Genomic DNA, 17,358 nt, shown 5'->3' with positions numbered 1-17,358 from the left:
TCTACCGTTGCGGGACATGTTACGAGGTGATGACGTAAAGTGTCTTCAGCTTGATGACAATTGGAACATACCGCACTGTCAGTCATTTGGTATCGCCACTTTCGAGCACCGGTCGCAATGGCCTCGTGAACTACTAGGTACCACAAAGATCGAACGCGGTTAGAAAGATGAGATGCAGATATATTTCTCCATACGTTTGACCACACTACATTAGTTCGGAGAAGCACAATTCGTGGCTGGTGGTGTAACCTGCAAGTCAATTGGTTATGGAAAAATTTCACTGTCATGCCATCGACATCCATGTGAGGTGAACCGATTAGGAGATAGCAAAACTCGACAAGAGTTGTCCTCAAATAGTTGTAGTGGGAAGGGATCTTCCCTGGATAAATGGGTGTTCGCAGTTCCACTTCATCTATCAGAGTATGTAGTAATCTTGCTGTTACACTATCAGGGTAGTGAAGTAGTAACTCAATGTTTCGTTGTAGAAACAACGCTGAGGCCTGTCTCTCCACTTGGCGCAAGTTCAGTCCTCCTTTACTTGCTGGGAGGCATAACGTTTCATGTGCGACATGAAACACTGCGCCAACGGGAAGGCCTGGCATATTAGAAAAGAACGTGCCGAAAATTAAAACTACGTTAGAGACACGGCCCTTGCAACAAATGACGATGTGTGAGATGGCTGTGTCCAATTCGAAGCCGAGTTAAAATCACCTATTCTCAACGGGAGAGACAGTATGAGGAACGCCATTCACCAATGGTGGGCTTCATAGCGCGAAGCTTGTTCCTCGTTACCCTATCACACTCTTTCTGACAAGTATGAAGAAGGGAGCAAGGAAATGTCTTGACAGTGGTGTATCCATAGGCGTAGCTATGGGGTGTGCCGGGTGTGCCAGGCACACCCTATTGGGCTGCTTTATCAAAGAGAATTAAAGACAGATATTTTAAAAAGAGAGAAGATAAGCGGCAGTTGTAAGAAGTTGAAAATGTCATTACTTGGTACAAACGTGTGCATTATCGCTGAAGAAACGAGTGTCTATAGATTTTCGATTTTGTGATGTAATTGGAGAAAGAAGATATTTACTGCATTCTACTCTGTACTGCAACGCCTTTCTTCTATACCTGTCACAAGCTGCACGTGTGAGAGAGAGCTTTCTCCAAGCTTACCCAAGTTAAAACTAAATTAAGAGCAACTCAGAAGCAGGATAGATTGGAATCCCTGCTCTTGCTATTTGTGGAACAGGGAAAAGCTTAGTCTATTGATGTAAATGAAGTTATTGAGTTTAAGAACATTGTACCTTTTGACAGATGTCTCTTGTTATAGATGACGTGTATTTTGATGTATTTGTTTCTAACATTTATGAACATTTTGTGTGTGTGTAATTTCTATGCAATTTGATTTTTTTCTGCTACATATATTCAGAAGTTTCCAACATTGTCATTTAGTGAATTTATATTCCTTTACAAACATCAGTGCAGTTAAAGAGCCAAGTGATTGTGTTGCAAAATATGGTATTAAAAAGGTACAAGACCTCATTTTTTCCTATGTGCACACCCAAATATAAAGTTCTAGCTACGCCTAGGGATTTTCGAAAGGAAGGATGGTCATGTATTCTTTTGGGGCAGTCTATATTTTGCCATCTTTTCCTGCACTTGTTCTTTTTGCAGAAATGTCGGGCCGAACACAGTCTCGACTTCGGATTGCTTAGTCGATTTATCTGCTACAAGATGGAGCAAGTTGTCCCTTAGCAAAAGATGTATCTGAAATGTCCTGTAGTGGAATGTAGGTCTAGGTTATTGCCAACCGATTGTCGGAGAAAGTTATATAAGGATTGAGAGTTTTGGGTGAAAGTGCACGTAGCACACGGGTACAGAGAAACGCTGTTTCGAAAGAAACACTGAGGAAAGTAACAATATCGAAACGATACTGAAATGTTTCACATGAGCAACCACGAATATGGCTTAATTCTTAGTCTTCGTGCGTTCTGAAAGAAATATTCTCTCTTCTTCCGTATACGGGAAGAATTGGATACTTTTTTTCCAGAGAATAACTTTGGATATCCCAGATCAAAAGTAGCCAGTCTCCGTGGCGGAATGGTTAGCACAGGGCGCTATGACGGCAGAGGTCTCGGGTTCGAATTCCCGCCTTGGCATGGGTGTTCTTTGTGAATGCCCTTTTATAAATTTCATCATCTTCATCTTCGCGATTAGCAAAAAGTTACAGCAGTGGCGTGGCGTGACTTTTTCAAAAGTGTTACCGGCTATCAGGCGTTATCATCTCCAGCCTACCGTCCCCCCAAAAAAAACATGCCTTTTTTTTTTGCAAACCGCTCAATTATATATTTAGCCACAACCACTCCTAGAAAGAACTACCACTCATGAGAGAGTTACCGCGAAAATCCAGTGAATAGTAAGTAGTCGAGCCTTGTCAACCATCTCTGTTTCTTTGCAAACAGGTGGAAAGGAGAAGAAGAACCACAAATTCGGGTCAGTTTGACGTTTCTGCGTCGAGGAGACGACAGAATTCCCCTCCTCCTGCGGTAGGAGGAAGTCCAGATGTACGTGCTACTGTTGCCAACTTAGTTTTTTGGAGTAAGGTTTGTCCAAATCACGAATCGCATCAAGTACTTATCTTTTCGTCCATTACTAAACGGTCTCAGTTGTAGTTAAATCCAGCTTTGGCTTTGCAGTCTAGCTCTTGTTGCTTCAGAGAAATAGTATCCCCGTTTTAGGCGGGATTTAGTTCTTTTCTGAAAATCCAATGTGACAACACTTGCTGATCCGGTAGGCCGCAGCGGCAACAGGGCCCCTAAACAGGCATATGAATAACCCCCTAGCACACTTGCCTCCAAGTCTTTCACCGCTGTTCCCTTGCATTGGCGGCCGCCCTTTCCTCTTGTTGCCTCTTGAGGGTAGCGGAATGGCCTGTCTCTTCGCTCTTGTCGGCTGCAGAACAAAATGTCCTCTGCAATATACACTCAACTGCAACGCTGTCGGCTAACTTATTTAACAATGTTGTTATTTTATTGAGAAAAAAACTTTTTAATTTCTTTACATTTCGCTGTTACCTGCGGTAACACCGGTTATATGCACGCCACGCCTCTGAGTGACAGTAAAATAAATCAAATCAATTCAATCAACATAGGATGTAGCGTCCTCGCCTTGTAATCAAGGGGTCTTGGGTTCGATACCCGGTGGAGGCACATAGTGGTTCGGATCCCACTGTAGGTCCAGTCCCGACTAGCCTTACTGTGCAAAAAGTGGACTTAAAACACCAAATCAATAAATCAAAAACATAGGATGCATGTAACATGGTCCTGCAAGAAAATTGCCTGAAGAGGAGCAGGAGGCGCGGTCAAAATGAAAAGAATGTATTCTTAAGTAACAATGTGTTTAGAAACAATAGTTTATCAAGCAAGAGAGATAGAGAAAACACATACAAGAAACGATTAAGAACGTGAGAAAGGACAAAGAAAGGGATATGAAGAAACCATGCACACAGAGATAAAGAGAGTAGCAGAGGAAAAGGAGAGAAAAGGAGACAATGGAAGACGGTGTGGGAGGCCAGAGAAAGAGCAGGAGAGACAAAGATGTGGAAGGAGAGAGAAAGGTACGAAAAGAAGGAGGGAGAGAAGGAAAGGCAATGTTTCAATGGACAAAGAGAGAAAAGATATGCAAAACGCTATGATAAAGGAGAGCAAAGACAAAGAAAGTGATGTGAAACCAGACACAAAGAGAAGGGGAAGTGGTAGACGAAAAACAAGTAGAGAGAGAGAGAGAGAGAGAGAGAGAGTTAGCAAGAAAAATAAAGATGCAGAGTACGGGAGAGAAAGATATAAAGAAACATGACAGAGAGAAGGCACGATGAAACAGAAAACGAGATCATTCGGAACAGAGGATGTAGGCACGAAGAACAAACGCGAATGACGGAAAGTGGTCCTAGTCCGTGTAAATAACAAAATGAATTAACCTGTAAATTATTATTGCTTGTAATTGCATTAAGATTTAAATGTTTACGAATTCAAATAATTTGCATATTTCATCAACAAAAATCATTAGCACGTGTAGCGCCATATCGGAGACAAATGAAGTCAAACTATGTTACATTTTTAAAGCGTCACGCGTCTAACACATTTTCGTTGATGCTTTTCATGCATTCAGGGTGTCATCATTTTTTCATTGTTGGCAGACACTACAAAGTAGTTAATTATTCTCTGAAATCAGTTCATTATGGATATTTTAATCCATAAGCATGTCTATATCCTTACTTTTTTATGCGTGAATGACGCCCACGGAACGATGGAATGCTTTCATAGTATCCTTCTGTTTTCAGCATTCCATAGTTTTCAATTTAACAATGCGGCGGCTCAGTCGGTCGGCCCCTGTAGCGGAGTGGTTAGCACATCGTGCTACTACGCCACGGGTCCCGGGTTCGAATCCCGGCTCGGACATGTACGTTTGTCTGTCCTGAAAGAGAAATTTGAGTGAACTGGTATGAGTAAATGAAGTGTGATGGGGGAAGCTTCCGCTTAGGGGCTTTCCTTTAAAAAAATTAAAAAAAAATTTAAAAAAAAGTCGGTAACGCGTCTGACTACCATGCTAAAGGTCCCGGGTTCGATCCCCGACCGGTTCAAATCCGGGAACTTTTCTAACGTTGGAAGCGGCCCCGGCACATACCTAGTGTCGAATAACATGGGTACCTGGGGGAAACCCTGGGGCCGATCAGGGGCGTGATGCTGATTACATCACATCAAGAAAGTGTGGGGCGTTACCCCCACACCTCCTATACGCCTTCATGGCGTGGTGTTAAGCACAGTAGAGCACTTTACCCTTTCTTTACAATCGCCGATTTTAGATTGCGGTTGAAATCACTATAAAAAAAATATATGACTTACGTAAACATTTCAAACATCATACCAAAAATCTCGAACGATTTGATTTTGATTAAATTTTTGTTATTTAGCGTCGCTTTTCTGACACTTTCGGCTAATCGCGCCGATGAGGATAATACGTTGAAATTGCGGAAGGGACACTCACAAAGAACATGCATGATCAGACCGGGGTTCGAACTGGGGACCCGTTGCACCGTAGCACGCTATCGTGACCACTCCGCCACGGCGATTGGCCGAAGTTTCACACGAAACCGAGAGTTTCGATATTAATTCTTGTTCTCGGTATCACTCAATCGAGAACGAGACAGTCTAGTTTATTCAGAAGTCAAGGCGAGACTGCAACGTTGCACAGTGGTTCGGATCCCACTGTAGGTACAGTCCCTTTTAGCCTTTCTGTGCATAAAGTGGATTTGCTAGGTCGTGTCGTCTCACTCATTGCTAGTGTTCCATCGGGGGCATGTGGGTTTCCCCCGCTTTTAGGGGCGGCGCCAGGGGCGCACCCCTTAATTTTCTTCCGCACCCCCTTCAGCACCCCCTTTTCAATACTTATTTTCAACCTAATGAAATGTTATATTACGTTATGCTATTAAAACAATGTCGTCACTTTGAACGTAGAATGCAAGATATTGAAGTGATAACGCTATTATTGTATGTAACAGGCATGTATGTACTTTCCTGTAGTAGCTGCGCTCATACAAATATCAACGGCTGTTGTCTTTCATCACCATTGTTGTGTTGTTGAGAATTGTTTGTACTTTTGTTTGTTCCGGTGGCGTTTTCGATAACTACAGCTCAGTGTGAGTTGTTTCATGTTTTCTTTTTTAAAAAAAATTAGCATTGTTGATAGAAAACAGTTATTTTCCACCTTCTTGTTCTATCTCTATTCTCAAAATCGACCAACAACAAAAATTGTAGTTGCCCGGGAAATTATTTAACGCGAGCTGATAGCTGTTGTTGTTGTTTATGCACACTTCTATGAAACGGAAGCAGCCTGATACATGTAATTACATGAAACTGACTACATTATTTCGTATTTTTTCTTAAGTTTGATTTTATTTCCAAATAGTAAAGCTTCAGGTTACATAGCGAGTTTCTTTTACCCAACGCACACAAATTAACACTCAGCAGTAGTCTCTGATATCTGTGCATTGTGGAAAGGTGCGAAAATGGAAAGAACTGTTTATCAACGAAATGTTGATATAAGTTGAATCCAATTTCTATTTAAATAGTGCACTCGAGCCTGAACTTGACACCAACGCCAAAGTATTTTCAGTTCAATTTCAATTTTATTATTTGTGTAACAACAACAACAATAATAAAGGTAAAATATAAGTTTCTGGAAAGATATGAAGTGTAACTCTGTCCCCCTCGGGAGGAAAAATTATGCGGGCGCGGTCTCGTGCATATTTGATGTTTTAGATATTTAAACATCGCACCCCCTCATCACCTCAGCCGCTTTTGAAACAGGGGCGGCTTCTCCACTCCAGGAAACAAACAAAAATAAATAAAAATTATCTTCGAACCAAAACAAAAAAAATGCATTGTATTTTGGAGTAGGCTATATTAAGTTCGACTGTCCCCCTAGAAAATATAATCCCTCTGCTTCTCCGCTAATTTGTTTCTAGTCATTTTTCTTTCCCTCTGTATGCTTCCGTGACTTGCCAAGGATTTTTGCAACGGGGACTTATGTTCCGCTTGTTTCAGTAGCCAGTTCTGAATTTTTCCACATTTTTCTACATTTGACAATCTTTTTACAGGAATTCTGCCCCCTCCAACCATGGCCGTAGGGGGTTCATTCATAATTGTTCCCACGGGCGCCGCCAGAAATGTGAATAATAGAAATAATAACAATAATTATACAACAATTATTAAAAATTTCATAATAATAAAACAATTTTATTCCATAGTAATAATAATTATTATTATTGTGATATCCTTGAGGAGGCTTACTCAATCTAGCAGATGAGTGAATATCCAGCACAATTTTTTTTGTTTTTTAATGCACAATTATTATACTTTGTTATTAAATTTTAGATACTTTCAAGAAAAAGCTTTAAATTTGTTGTTTGACCCTAAAAATTAATTTTTGGAATTTTGAAAAGTGTGGAACCAGTTATTTGTTAAGGAAACAGCCTGGTGCATGGATTGTAACCTCAATCGCGAACGTAATGCGCTACGAAACTGGAGATACTAGGTTCGAACTCCTATCAAGGGGGATTTTCGACTTTATCGAACAAGGAATTTAAAAGTTGGAAAGGGAATTTTGGGACAATCATAAGGGAATTTTCAGTCTCTATTCCTTGTGACCAACACTGGAAAGAGAACAGCAGAAGTGATAATGGAGGGGTTGCAAGTGGGCTGCGATTCAGAGAATAAATCCTGTTTTGCTCAAGTTTCAGAATTCCAAATGTATGAAAATTCTAGCTCGATTATTTCAACATTGTCTCCTTGTATTTTTGTGATGCTTAGAAAAGAATTTTGAAAATGAATTACAGATTTTGGTTTCTGAATTTCCATTAATCCAACATGTCAGAAGTTTCTGGGGGGTTGAACCTTAGAAACACCCTTTCTTAATACGGCAATGCCTCCAACCCTTCTTGGGCACGCCGATATTGCTACCCACCTATATTGAAAATGTGGAATGAATATAGTCTCTCTCTCTATATATATATATCCCAGAAGTCTCCCTGATTACAAACTTTATTCATATCCGCTATATGCAATGTAGAGATGTGAAAGTGGTGCCAAAATGTTGGAAAACTAACCAAGTTTATTTGTTGCAGGTTTCAGTAATGTGGCTGTAGTGTAGCAGCGTCAGAGCCAAGGAATCCGGAATTAATGCTCTTGACATCGGGTGGCATCTTTCCATACAATGTTTCTTGGACTTGACAGGATTTGGGAATGAAGATACATTCCATTTTTTTAAAATACCTACTTATTGATGGCAGATATTCTAGAAGAAAGAATTATGTACATGTGAAAGTTCCTCTGCGCTATGGAGCAGCATATTAGTAATTCTTAATATAAATCATCATAAAGATAATCTAGGAATATAATTAATTATTCCCCTATTAATTAATATACTACGACTGCCCAGGTTGATTAATTTCATCTAATAAATATTGTTATTGGTGACCGGGTCTCGTGATACCAGAGGACATACTGAGCTTTTTTCCTGATTTGTGAACATTTCCGGTTTTCTGGGCACTGACACTTCTACACTACAGCCACATTACTGAAACCTGCAACCAATAAACTTGGTTAGTTTTCCAACATTTTGGCACCACTTTCACATCTCTACCTTGCATAAAGTGGATATGAATAAAGTTTGTAATCAGGGAAAGACTTCTGGGACACACACACACACATATATATATATATATATATATATATATATATATATATATATATATATATATATATATATAAAATGAGCCCTGCGTAGCCAAATGGTTCTCACTTTTCCTGCGAGCGATCCCGGGTTCGATTCCATGTAGGGTTCAGCGTAGTAAAGACAACTTGGAGCTACTTGAAGAGGCTCTTGTCACGAGACTCGAGACTACGCGTCGCCCAATGAAAAAGCCACTGTGGTAAGTTCTGACCCATACATGGCTGTTGATCCATTGGGTTTAGTTTAATATATTATTTGACAGTTATACGTACGCACACACACGTAAGTACACAGAACATGCAGAGTCTATTTTTTTCTGGAAAGATAAAAGTCAGTTTGGAACATCGACACAAATAATGGTGCTTTGAAGTTTATGGTTAGAACTCCTGAAAAATACGAAGGGGTACCTATCCGTTTATAATAGAACGTTTGAAGAATACATGTGTCATATCTGTATTCTTTCGTTATTACTAGACCTCGGATTTTTAGTTTCTAAAAAGTGTGATTTTAGGTTCCTCAAATAGGCTCTAAAAATCCTAAGATAGGTTCGAAAAACCTTAAGTTAGGCTCGCAAATCCTGAAGTAGGTTCAAGGTAACTCAAAATAGTTCAAAATTCCTGAGAAATGCTGATTACGTGTATAGTCACCGGCAATGAAAATTGGACACCTATATCCTGAAATACGCACTATCTTGTATAACGTTATGTGTGTTGCTTAACCCTATGGCGATGGCAGAACTTACCATTGGGAATTTGCTATTAAAATCCACTCTTCGCCGTACAGACAACAATCTTTTTTCATGTTATCCACAGTCAAACTCCGCAATTTTGTCTGTGAGGATCATCTTATTTACTGAGAATAATCTTTCAACGAAAAGATAGTCAGTGGTGCAAACTTCAATGCTGAAATGTTAGTTTGCAAGGCGTGAATACCACAAAGCACCAAGGTGACGCAAACGTGAGAAAAACCACACAGATCAGACCACTTTGGATTGTACAGGTAACAGTGGCACCAGACATTTTGTTTTGTTTAGAGCTTTGAAAAATCACCATGGACTTGGAGGAAGGGAAATCGACAGAGAGCACGTTTCAAACACGTTCGTCATTGAATGTTTTCGTGGCCATACAAAGCAAATGCCTGTGTGACATGAATATACTGTAAAACCTTTATAAATCTATAAAAACCTAAAAAAAAAGGCTTGATTTAGGCGCATAAACCTAAAATAGGTTCTAGCAAGCAAAATAGTTTTTTTAGGCACTATACAACTTCATCAGTTGTTGAGTTTTTTTAACGATACGCTGACATAACTTATTATTTCTTACATACCTGTAACGGAAAAATAGGTTAAAAGCGAGGTCTAGTAATGACAATATAAAAAACAAATAAGGTTATTCTGTCATATTAAGAAGTCTGTATTGCTGCTACAACCATTTTTCGTATTCTTCTTCTTCTAAGAGAACAACAAGCCTAACCCAACCAGCACAGTATTTACCACCCCCAAAAAGCTACCAACCAACTTGAAACAGTTGTAGCAGCAATCACTGCCTATTAATAAAGTGACTGTACGGTGCACCAGCAGCAAAAACCTACTGTATTTATGTGTGCGTTTATGTAGGGTTCCGAAAGCTCGAGTTCGAGTCACGGATAGTGCTTGTTTCTTTCATTCATTCATTTCATCATATTATCACTCATCCTCATTGCCGTGATTGGCCTTAATAGGAAGACACGTTAAGTAACCAAAAACACAAACAAGTTATTCATCATCGAGATCCATGGAAAATGTCCTTCTGTAATATTTAACAGACAATACTACTTCTTATGGTGTCGAATATTGGCAAATTCAAAATGCATTTGATCAAGTAAATCCCTTGAGTGAATTTAGTAATATTTGAAAAGAAGAAAAGCACATGCAGAAGTTTTCAAAGGTTAACTCTTTTTTTTTCTAAAAGAAAAAAAGTGAGGATGAAACTCTCAAAGCAAACTGCATAAAATAAATTCGATGCGGTCTAAAAAAAGAAGAAGAACATCATATGCAAGTATAGAGTATAAAATGCAGCACTGATGACTCAAAAGTAGTCATAACGGCCTAATGGTTGGCGTATTCCTGAGGTTGTAGGTTCGAATCTCACTTCCTAACATTCTGATTGATATTTTAAATTAGATTTTCGTCTTTTACTCCAAGCGAATGCCGTGATTGTACCTTAATAAAGGCCATATACACTTCTTCCATTTCCTCGCGATTTCCTTATAACTTCCCCTCACCTTTTTTACAGTTAAACTAATGGTATAGTGTAGTACATAAGTATTACCGAGCAAAGTGTCCATCGCCATGTTTATTCTCACTGCTTTTGACAATATGAGCATTAGGAATTGAACCAAAACACCAAACAAGCTGTTGACATCAGCATACGTAAAATTCTAGTCCTTAGAAACACGTAGGATGAATGAGAAATTAATGAAAATACTCATGGACAATTTGGCAAACAATACTTATGCATCCCACCGTACAATCAGGGATAATTAAATCAATCAACACACGTACAAAATTTCTTGGCACGCCACTGCATCAAAGTCCGTAGAACACATTATTCGAATTTGACCATGAAAACAACTCGTTGGATGATGCCGAGACAAAACGAACGAAATCAAAAACAAGTTTGAACTTACATTTATCTAGGGTCCAGAGGTACCACGTGCTCACGAGCAGACTGTTCAGCGCTGCCCAACAAGATACGTCTTACCCGCCGTGTAGACAGAATAACAATCAACTCACCTTCTTAGTCGACAGTTACTTCAGCGATTTCACTTTCATTTATGTTGAAACACTCGTAAAGGCCTACTGTAAAACGAACAGTGATAACTTTTTTTGCCTTGCTCAAAAGCCACTTGGAATGCTAAGATCTGTGTGATCTAAACGTTCATGTTGCTGCAGATGGTAGCGAACGTGAAATATCGAACGCGCTCACTTTTCAGTTCTGAGACTGAATGAAGAAATGCAAAACTAGGCTAACATTATATCAACTCGGTACATGCTCCAGGCGTTTAGCAGCAACGACATGGGGAAAGCAGAAGTATGTACTAATACGTAAACTAAAGAGGAAAAAACTAAATATGTCAAGAAGACTGTATTATAGTACTTTTTCACCAGTCGTGTTCATGCATGAATCACTAAAGTATTTATAAACATTTCCTGCTTGTACACAAATGCGAATGAAGTTTACATTTGTGTGATAAACCAGGAATCAGTGACGAACTTCATGAATTTAAACGTTTTTGCATCAACTCAGCGTAAGAAAAGGTAAGTACTCATTATAATACAATATTGATGTGCTTGTATTATTGTTCTGACCTGCCCCAATAGACAGTAAAATGTGAAATCGAACGCGCTGGTGTAAATATGACTGCTGTTTATGTAACGGTGAAATATTTCCGTCAACATTGAGTGACTAATGTGTTGTTCATGAATTAAATGTACATAATTCTAACATTCTTTGAAAGATTGTAACAGAACTACTTGAGTTGAGGGAGTTTCTTTTGGGGGAATTACAGAAATTGAATAAACCAGGACTTGAATTCGATACTTTGCTGGTTATTTTCTCTAGAAAATGTGGTGATATCTTGATAATTAAGCTGAACCACTTCAGCAACTGGTGATAACCAACAGGAATGTTATTGAATTTGGGCTTCCTTCAGTTATAAAAATGAAAGTTCGCTTTATGTGTTTTGTCTACAATTGCACGATCATTTTGAGAATAAGTCATGTCCTCTTAAATCGATTCCATTGATCATAAGTTGTGTCATTTATATCACTAGTTAGACAATGTTTTATTTCAGCTTCTATGCACATGGCGATCGAATCAAAATCTGAACATAACAGCTTGTTTTTCTGATTGATTGATTGATTTAGTTTATTTAACGTAGGTTTTTTTCATGTATTTGCTAACGTGCAATGGTTTAATTCCTCTGTTTCTGATAACTAAAATATATTGGAAAATCAAAATTATTTTGTAATGATTGGCAAATGACTAAGAATAAGAATATTGTGATATAAAACCTATCACCAATTGACTCTAGTCAAAGTAAGTTGCATGGCATATACTTGCAATGTAAGAAGTTTACCATCCTTCTGCTCTGTGCTTAGATGAGCTTAAAGACATGTGATGTCTGTGGTGGAGGAATGAAAAACTAGTAAGTTTAGCTTGTACTTCTATCATTTTGTGAATTCTTTACATTACTATATTGGCAAAATGAAATTGCTCTCCAGTTTTAACTCATAGCTATTTTAATGGGAGTGCTACAATGAGTTTGAAAAGGAGATTTTATTATTTAAATTTCAGAAAACGAGTTATATCCCAGCTAGAGTGCTGCAATGAGCGTTTTTTGCTCGAGCGGCAAATAGTGCACGGGCAACGCAAGATGGCATGCAGAATCGATAGGTCTTACGCTCGAGCGAAAAACGCTCGAACAAGTGGAATACACTCGAACTCTCGAACACTATTAGTACACGTATTTCAGTCATTTTTCTATGGTAATGGGTCCTCAAATATGGATTGTGAAGTAAAAGACGAAATGAGATTGAAAAATAAGTGAATATAGTCATCATCTCCATGTTAAAATGCAGTTTTGTATATCTTACCGAGATATGTGAAAATGAAATAGATGATTATGGGCTGAAACTACCAAGGGTGACATTTTATGTTTCTACGATTATTGTCACATTAAAATTATGTTCGATTGAATGTTATAACTCCATTTTATTATTTCGCAGAATATTACATATTATCCTTTTCGGTAAGTGAACAATGATGTACACGTATTTGTTGCACTGTGATACGATATTTGTTATTGCTTATGGAGCTCTGTCAGCATGTGTATCCATTTTACGTTTCAGTCTGTAGATATTGCATGCTTTTCATGTGTATTGTATTTGAGTCTTACATAATAACATACGAAATTATTATTTAGAATGGTAATTGCATAGAGCGGTTTCCTTCCATGCATAGGTTTTAGGTTGACACTGCTGCTTAAGAGGCTCTGAAATACGGGACGTTGTCAATCATTCCACTACGAGTGCGGTACAATCGAGCGTATCACGCTCGAGCGTGGGAGATTCGATCGAGTATTTTGGAGCGAAAGTGGTCCAATGCAGTACACGAATCCCCGCCCTTCGACTTGTGACGTCACGCTAAATGGTTTCGCTGTTAGGTTTTAGGGCTCTTAGCATTAATACACTGCAATTTTTGTGACGTCATAAGTCGAAGGGCGAGGCTCGACCAAGAAGGTGGTTAGACCTTACATCCAGCACTTGAAGTGGAAATTGCTGGATTGCGGAGTGTTGATCGAGCCTTCGGGCTACTTGGAGGGATGCTTTAAACAGTAGCGGCGATTAGGGGGGGGCAGATGCCCCCCAGTTTTCGCCATTTTTGCCCCCGCACTATGCTAAATCTTATCTACAAAGGGAAATATACTGTCTTTGCCCTCCTAGTTTTGCCACCTTGTCCCCCCCGCCCCAGTTTTGAAACCCAATCCCCGCCACTGGGTGCTTATAAGGTTTAACATGACGAAATTCAGACAGGTGGGAGGATGATTTGCATAATTTTTCCTAGCTGGGAGATACCACCCCTTCATCCGCCCCTTCCCCCAACACTTCGAGAACGCATTATTTTTCTAACTACGATACTGCAATGGAAACTATTGTTATACCGTTACAATAAATTTCCACCTCTTCATTTCATCTTTTACAAGAATTAATGAGCGAAATATCGTAACAGTGTACTGTAGACTAATATAGAAAGGATCGATTAAATTTTCTTACAACTTTTTCATGTATTTTCGAGGATGGCCATGTTGTTTCTGTGTCAAATTAGGTCAGACTTTGAACTGCTCTGAAACTTATATTAACTAATACACCTCTTTGTGTATTTTGCAATTGATCGACCACACTGAACAGACGTGGCCAGTTTGACCCAATCCCTTGGGCCCAATCTATTCGCTCTGGAAACGAAAATCGAACTAAAACTATTGACTTTCTAATCGTTCATTTAAAGAAACATTATTCTGAAAAAGACATTTGGCCTGTTAAAACTGAACAAATCCTAAGGTCACTGGAGTGAGAAAAAACACGTAGGATTAATGACCAGACAAAACTCATTTCTCCTCTTTTTGTTAGACGGTATTAATTGTCTATTGAGGAAAACAGGTTCCGCTTTGTTACATAAAGGTAATTGACATCTGTGCAGTGAAGCGGCCTTTGTAATCTCTAGCTGCATTAGAAAAGGAGGTTACCCTAAGCGATTTGCACTTCTTGTTTCTACGAAAAACAAAAAAAACTTTACTGTGCATTTTGTTCTAAAATGTGTACTGTCAAACACAGTCTCTTAGTACAGTGCGTCCAATTCCTTGCGAGGCCGAGAGATCGGGAGAAGTGTGGCGGGCGGCGCTAGCGGAGATGCCGACATTTTATAACCAATAACGTCCCGCTTATTTTTATGGACATATCTTTAGCATGCAGATATGCATACGAGGGTCACTATTTATATTTTGAGCCTAACAATGAAAAAACAGGAATTTGGCATTGAAAACTGCTTTATTGTTTTTCGAAGTATTCTCCTTTATGGTCAATACACTTTTGCATTCGTTCGAACCATTTGTCAAAGCAGTTTTTCCAATCTTCTTGAGACACCTTCATTATATGGTTTTTGAACGTATCAACGGCGTCTTCCGCCGACGAAAATCGTTGTCCACGCAATTTATTCTTGACATTCGGGAACAAGAAGAAGTCATTGGGTGCCAAATTAGGACTGTACGGCGGATGACCCATCAATTCGATATTTTGACTGTTCATAAAGTCGGTTGTTAGGCGAGATGTGTGACAGCTGGCATTGTCTTGATGAAGAATGATCCGACGGCGTTTGTTTGTTTTCCGTATTTGACCGAAGACCTCTGGCAAACAAATTGTTGTGTATCATTCAGAGTTGACCGTTCTACGTTCCTCTAAAGGCACAGTTGCCACATGACCAGTTTTCCCGAAAAAACAGGCAACCATTTGTTTCGATGTGCTTCGAGCGCGAACAACTTTTGTTGGATTGGGTTCATCTTGAAACACCCATACAGTCGACTGCTGTTTACGTTCCGGCTCATATGCATATGTCCATGATTCGTCACCTGTTACAATCTTATATACGTCTTTTGAAGCACAACGATTGTATTTATTGAGCATTTGTTTGCACCAATTGACGCGAGCGTCTTTTTGAGTTTTTGTCAAATTGTGTGGGATCCAACGAGAACATACCTTTCTCACAGCTAAATGATCATGTAATATTTTATATATGCTGGTGGAACTAATGCCTATGGTTGCCTCAATCTCACAGTATGTCACATGCCGATCTTGCAGTATTAGGATTTGCACAGCATCAATGTTTTCTTGAACAACAACTGATTTTGGACGACCTTCGCGAATCTCGTCGGTGATCGAATGGCGGCCACGATTAAATTCGTTATACCTGCGTTTCACAGTGGCAAAGGATGGGGCTTCATCGCCAAATGTGGAAGTAAGTTGATCGATGCACTCTTGTCTTGATAATCCACGTCGAAAATCGTAAAAAATCATCGCACGAAAATGTTCACGAGTTAATTCCATTTTATTGTTGTCGCGCAATCTCCAAGGCAACATAAACAACACAAATCAAGCTATTGACAAAACATTTGAAGTACGTTATGGTCAATAATGCCAGACGATTCCGTGCAAACGTCAAATCGCGCTTAACTTCAATCAGTGTTGCGAAGGCTCAAAATATAAATAGTGGCCCTCGTATTAATATTGCAAGACGTGTTGTAAGAGTTGTTCAAAGTGAGGTCCACCTACATTCACACATTCCTGGCATCGTTTGATGAAAGTTTGATTCACACGCAAAAGTTCTTCTTCCGTAATTTTTCCAAGTTCTCCCCTTGTATTGTCTTTCTAAAATTTAACGATCCAGTTTCTCATAATGTAAGGACAAGACGTCGAACGTCTCTACTTGGAGGTGAAACGCCACGGATTTTCTGTGCAAATTGCCTACACACGTCTCGACACGAGTCTGTTTTCTCGTAAGTATCATACATAAAAAAATCTTTGTTCTAACGTGACCTTTGCATCTGGCATTTCAATCGTCTCACTTACACACAATACACACACACTGCAATTACACAAGGAAGTACCACTGCAAGTAACCAAAAACCACACTCTTTCACACAGTATGAAATTAACACGCTCTTGGTTCAAGGTCTGCTCCTCACTCCATTCACAGCTCTGTCCAGGGCACCTGTAGTCGCGAAGGAAAGAACAACTCAAGCTTGGAGCTTTCAGATTGAAAACAATGCTCACGAAAACCATTGATTTTTAACGGTTTAGCCTGCAACGTAATCTTGATAGAGTGTTGTACTACATTCGAAACCTCCAAGCGATTCCGAGCGAAGCAAGAAGCTTTGGAGGGTAAACTTAAGCGGGACGTTACTGGTTGAAAATGTCAGCATCTCCGCTAGCGCCGCCCGCCACAATTCTCCCGATCTCTCGGCCTCGCAAGGAAATGGACGCACGGTAGTTACATGTTGCTTGATGTCTCCGTCAAAATAATTTAGTATTAAAATATTGTTTAAATTTTATGACAACGAATTTCTCCTCTTTTTGTTAGAAGGTGTTAATTGTCAGAATTTTGAAAGCAGGAACTGTAGACAATTGATGGAGGGCTCGGTTCTTTCTCTGTTATTTCTCTTGAAGTCTACGGTTGTTACAAGCATAAAAACACAGTCTTTTGTTGTGACGTTTCAGGAGAACACACGCTCCCTTCATCAGACATTTATCTTGAGTTTTATCCAATTTTGCGTGACTAAAAATAATTGTCTGATGAAGGGAGCGTGTGTTCTCCTGAAACGTCTCAACAAAAGACTGTTTTTATGCTTGTAACAACCATAGACTGCAGTGCCGGATCTACAAATCTTGCCCCCCCACCCCCGCAAAATAATTCCAAAGGCCGCCTCTATCTACCTATCGCTACACACACACACACACCCACACACACATATATATATATACATATA

At 39.4% G+C, this 17,358-nt stretch overlaps 1 protein-coding gene across 2 annotated transcripts in view; it reads right to left on the bottom strand.

Annotated features, from left to right (window-relative positions):
• Positions 1-17,358, bottom strand: part of LOC145999577 (fatty acid synthase-like) — a 138,624-nt gene that overhangs the window by 104,636 nt on the left and 16,630 nt on the right. Inside the window, exon 1 of one of the 2 annotated variants that reach the window (XM_083136601.1) lies at positions 11,054-11,252. The exons of the other annotated variant lie outside the window; for it this stretch is intronic. The gene's annotated coding sequence lies outside the window, so the exon portion shown is untranslated. Of the gene's footprint in view, positions 1-11,053; positions 11,253-17,358 lie in introns of those variants that run through there. 2 annotated transcript variants of the gene reach the window in all.

The sequence above is a fragment of the Lepisma saccharinum genome, chromosome 15 (assembly GCF_977018435.1).
Source record: "Lepisma saccharinum chromosome 15, izLepSacc3.1, whole genome shotgun sequence".
Taxonomy (NCBI): Eukaryota; Metazoa; Arthropoda; class Insecta; order Zygentoma; family Lepismatidae; genus Lepisma; species Lepisma saccharinum.
The sequence above is the reverse complement of the archived record's forward strand: the minus strand, read 5'-3'. Positions and strand labels throughout refer to the sequence as shown.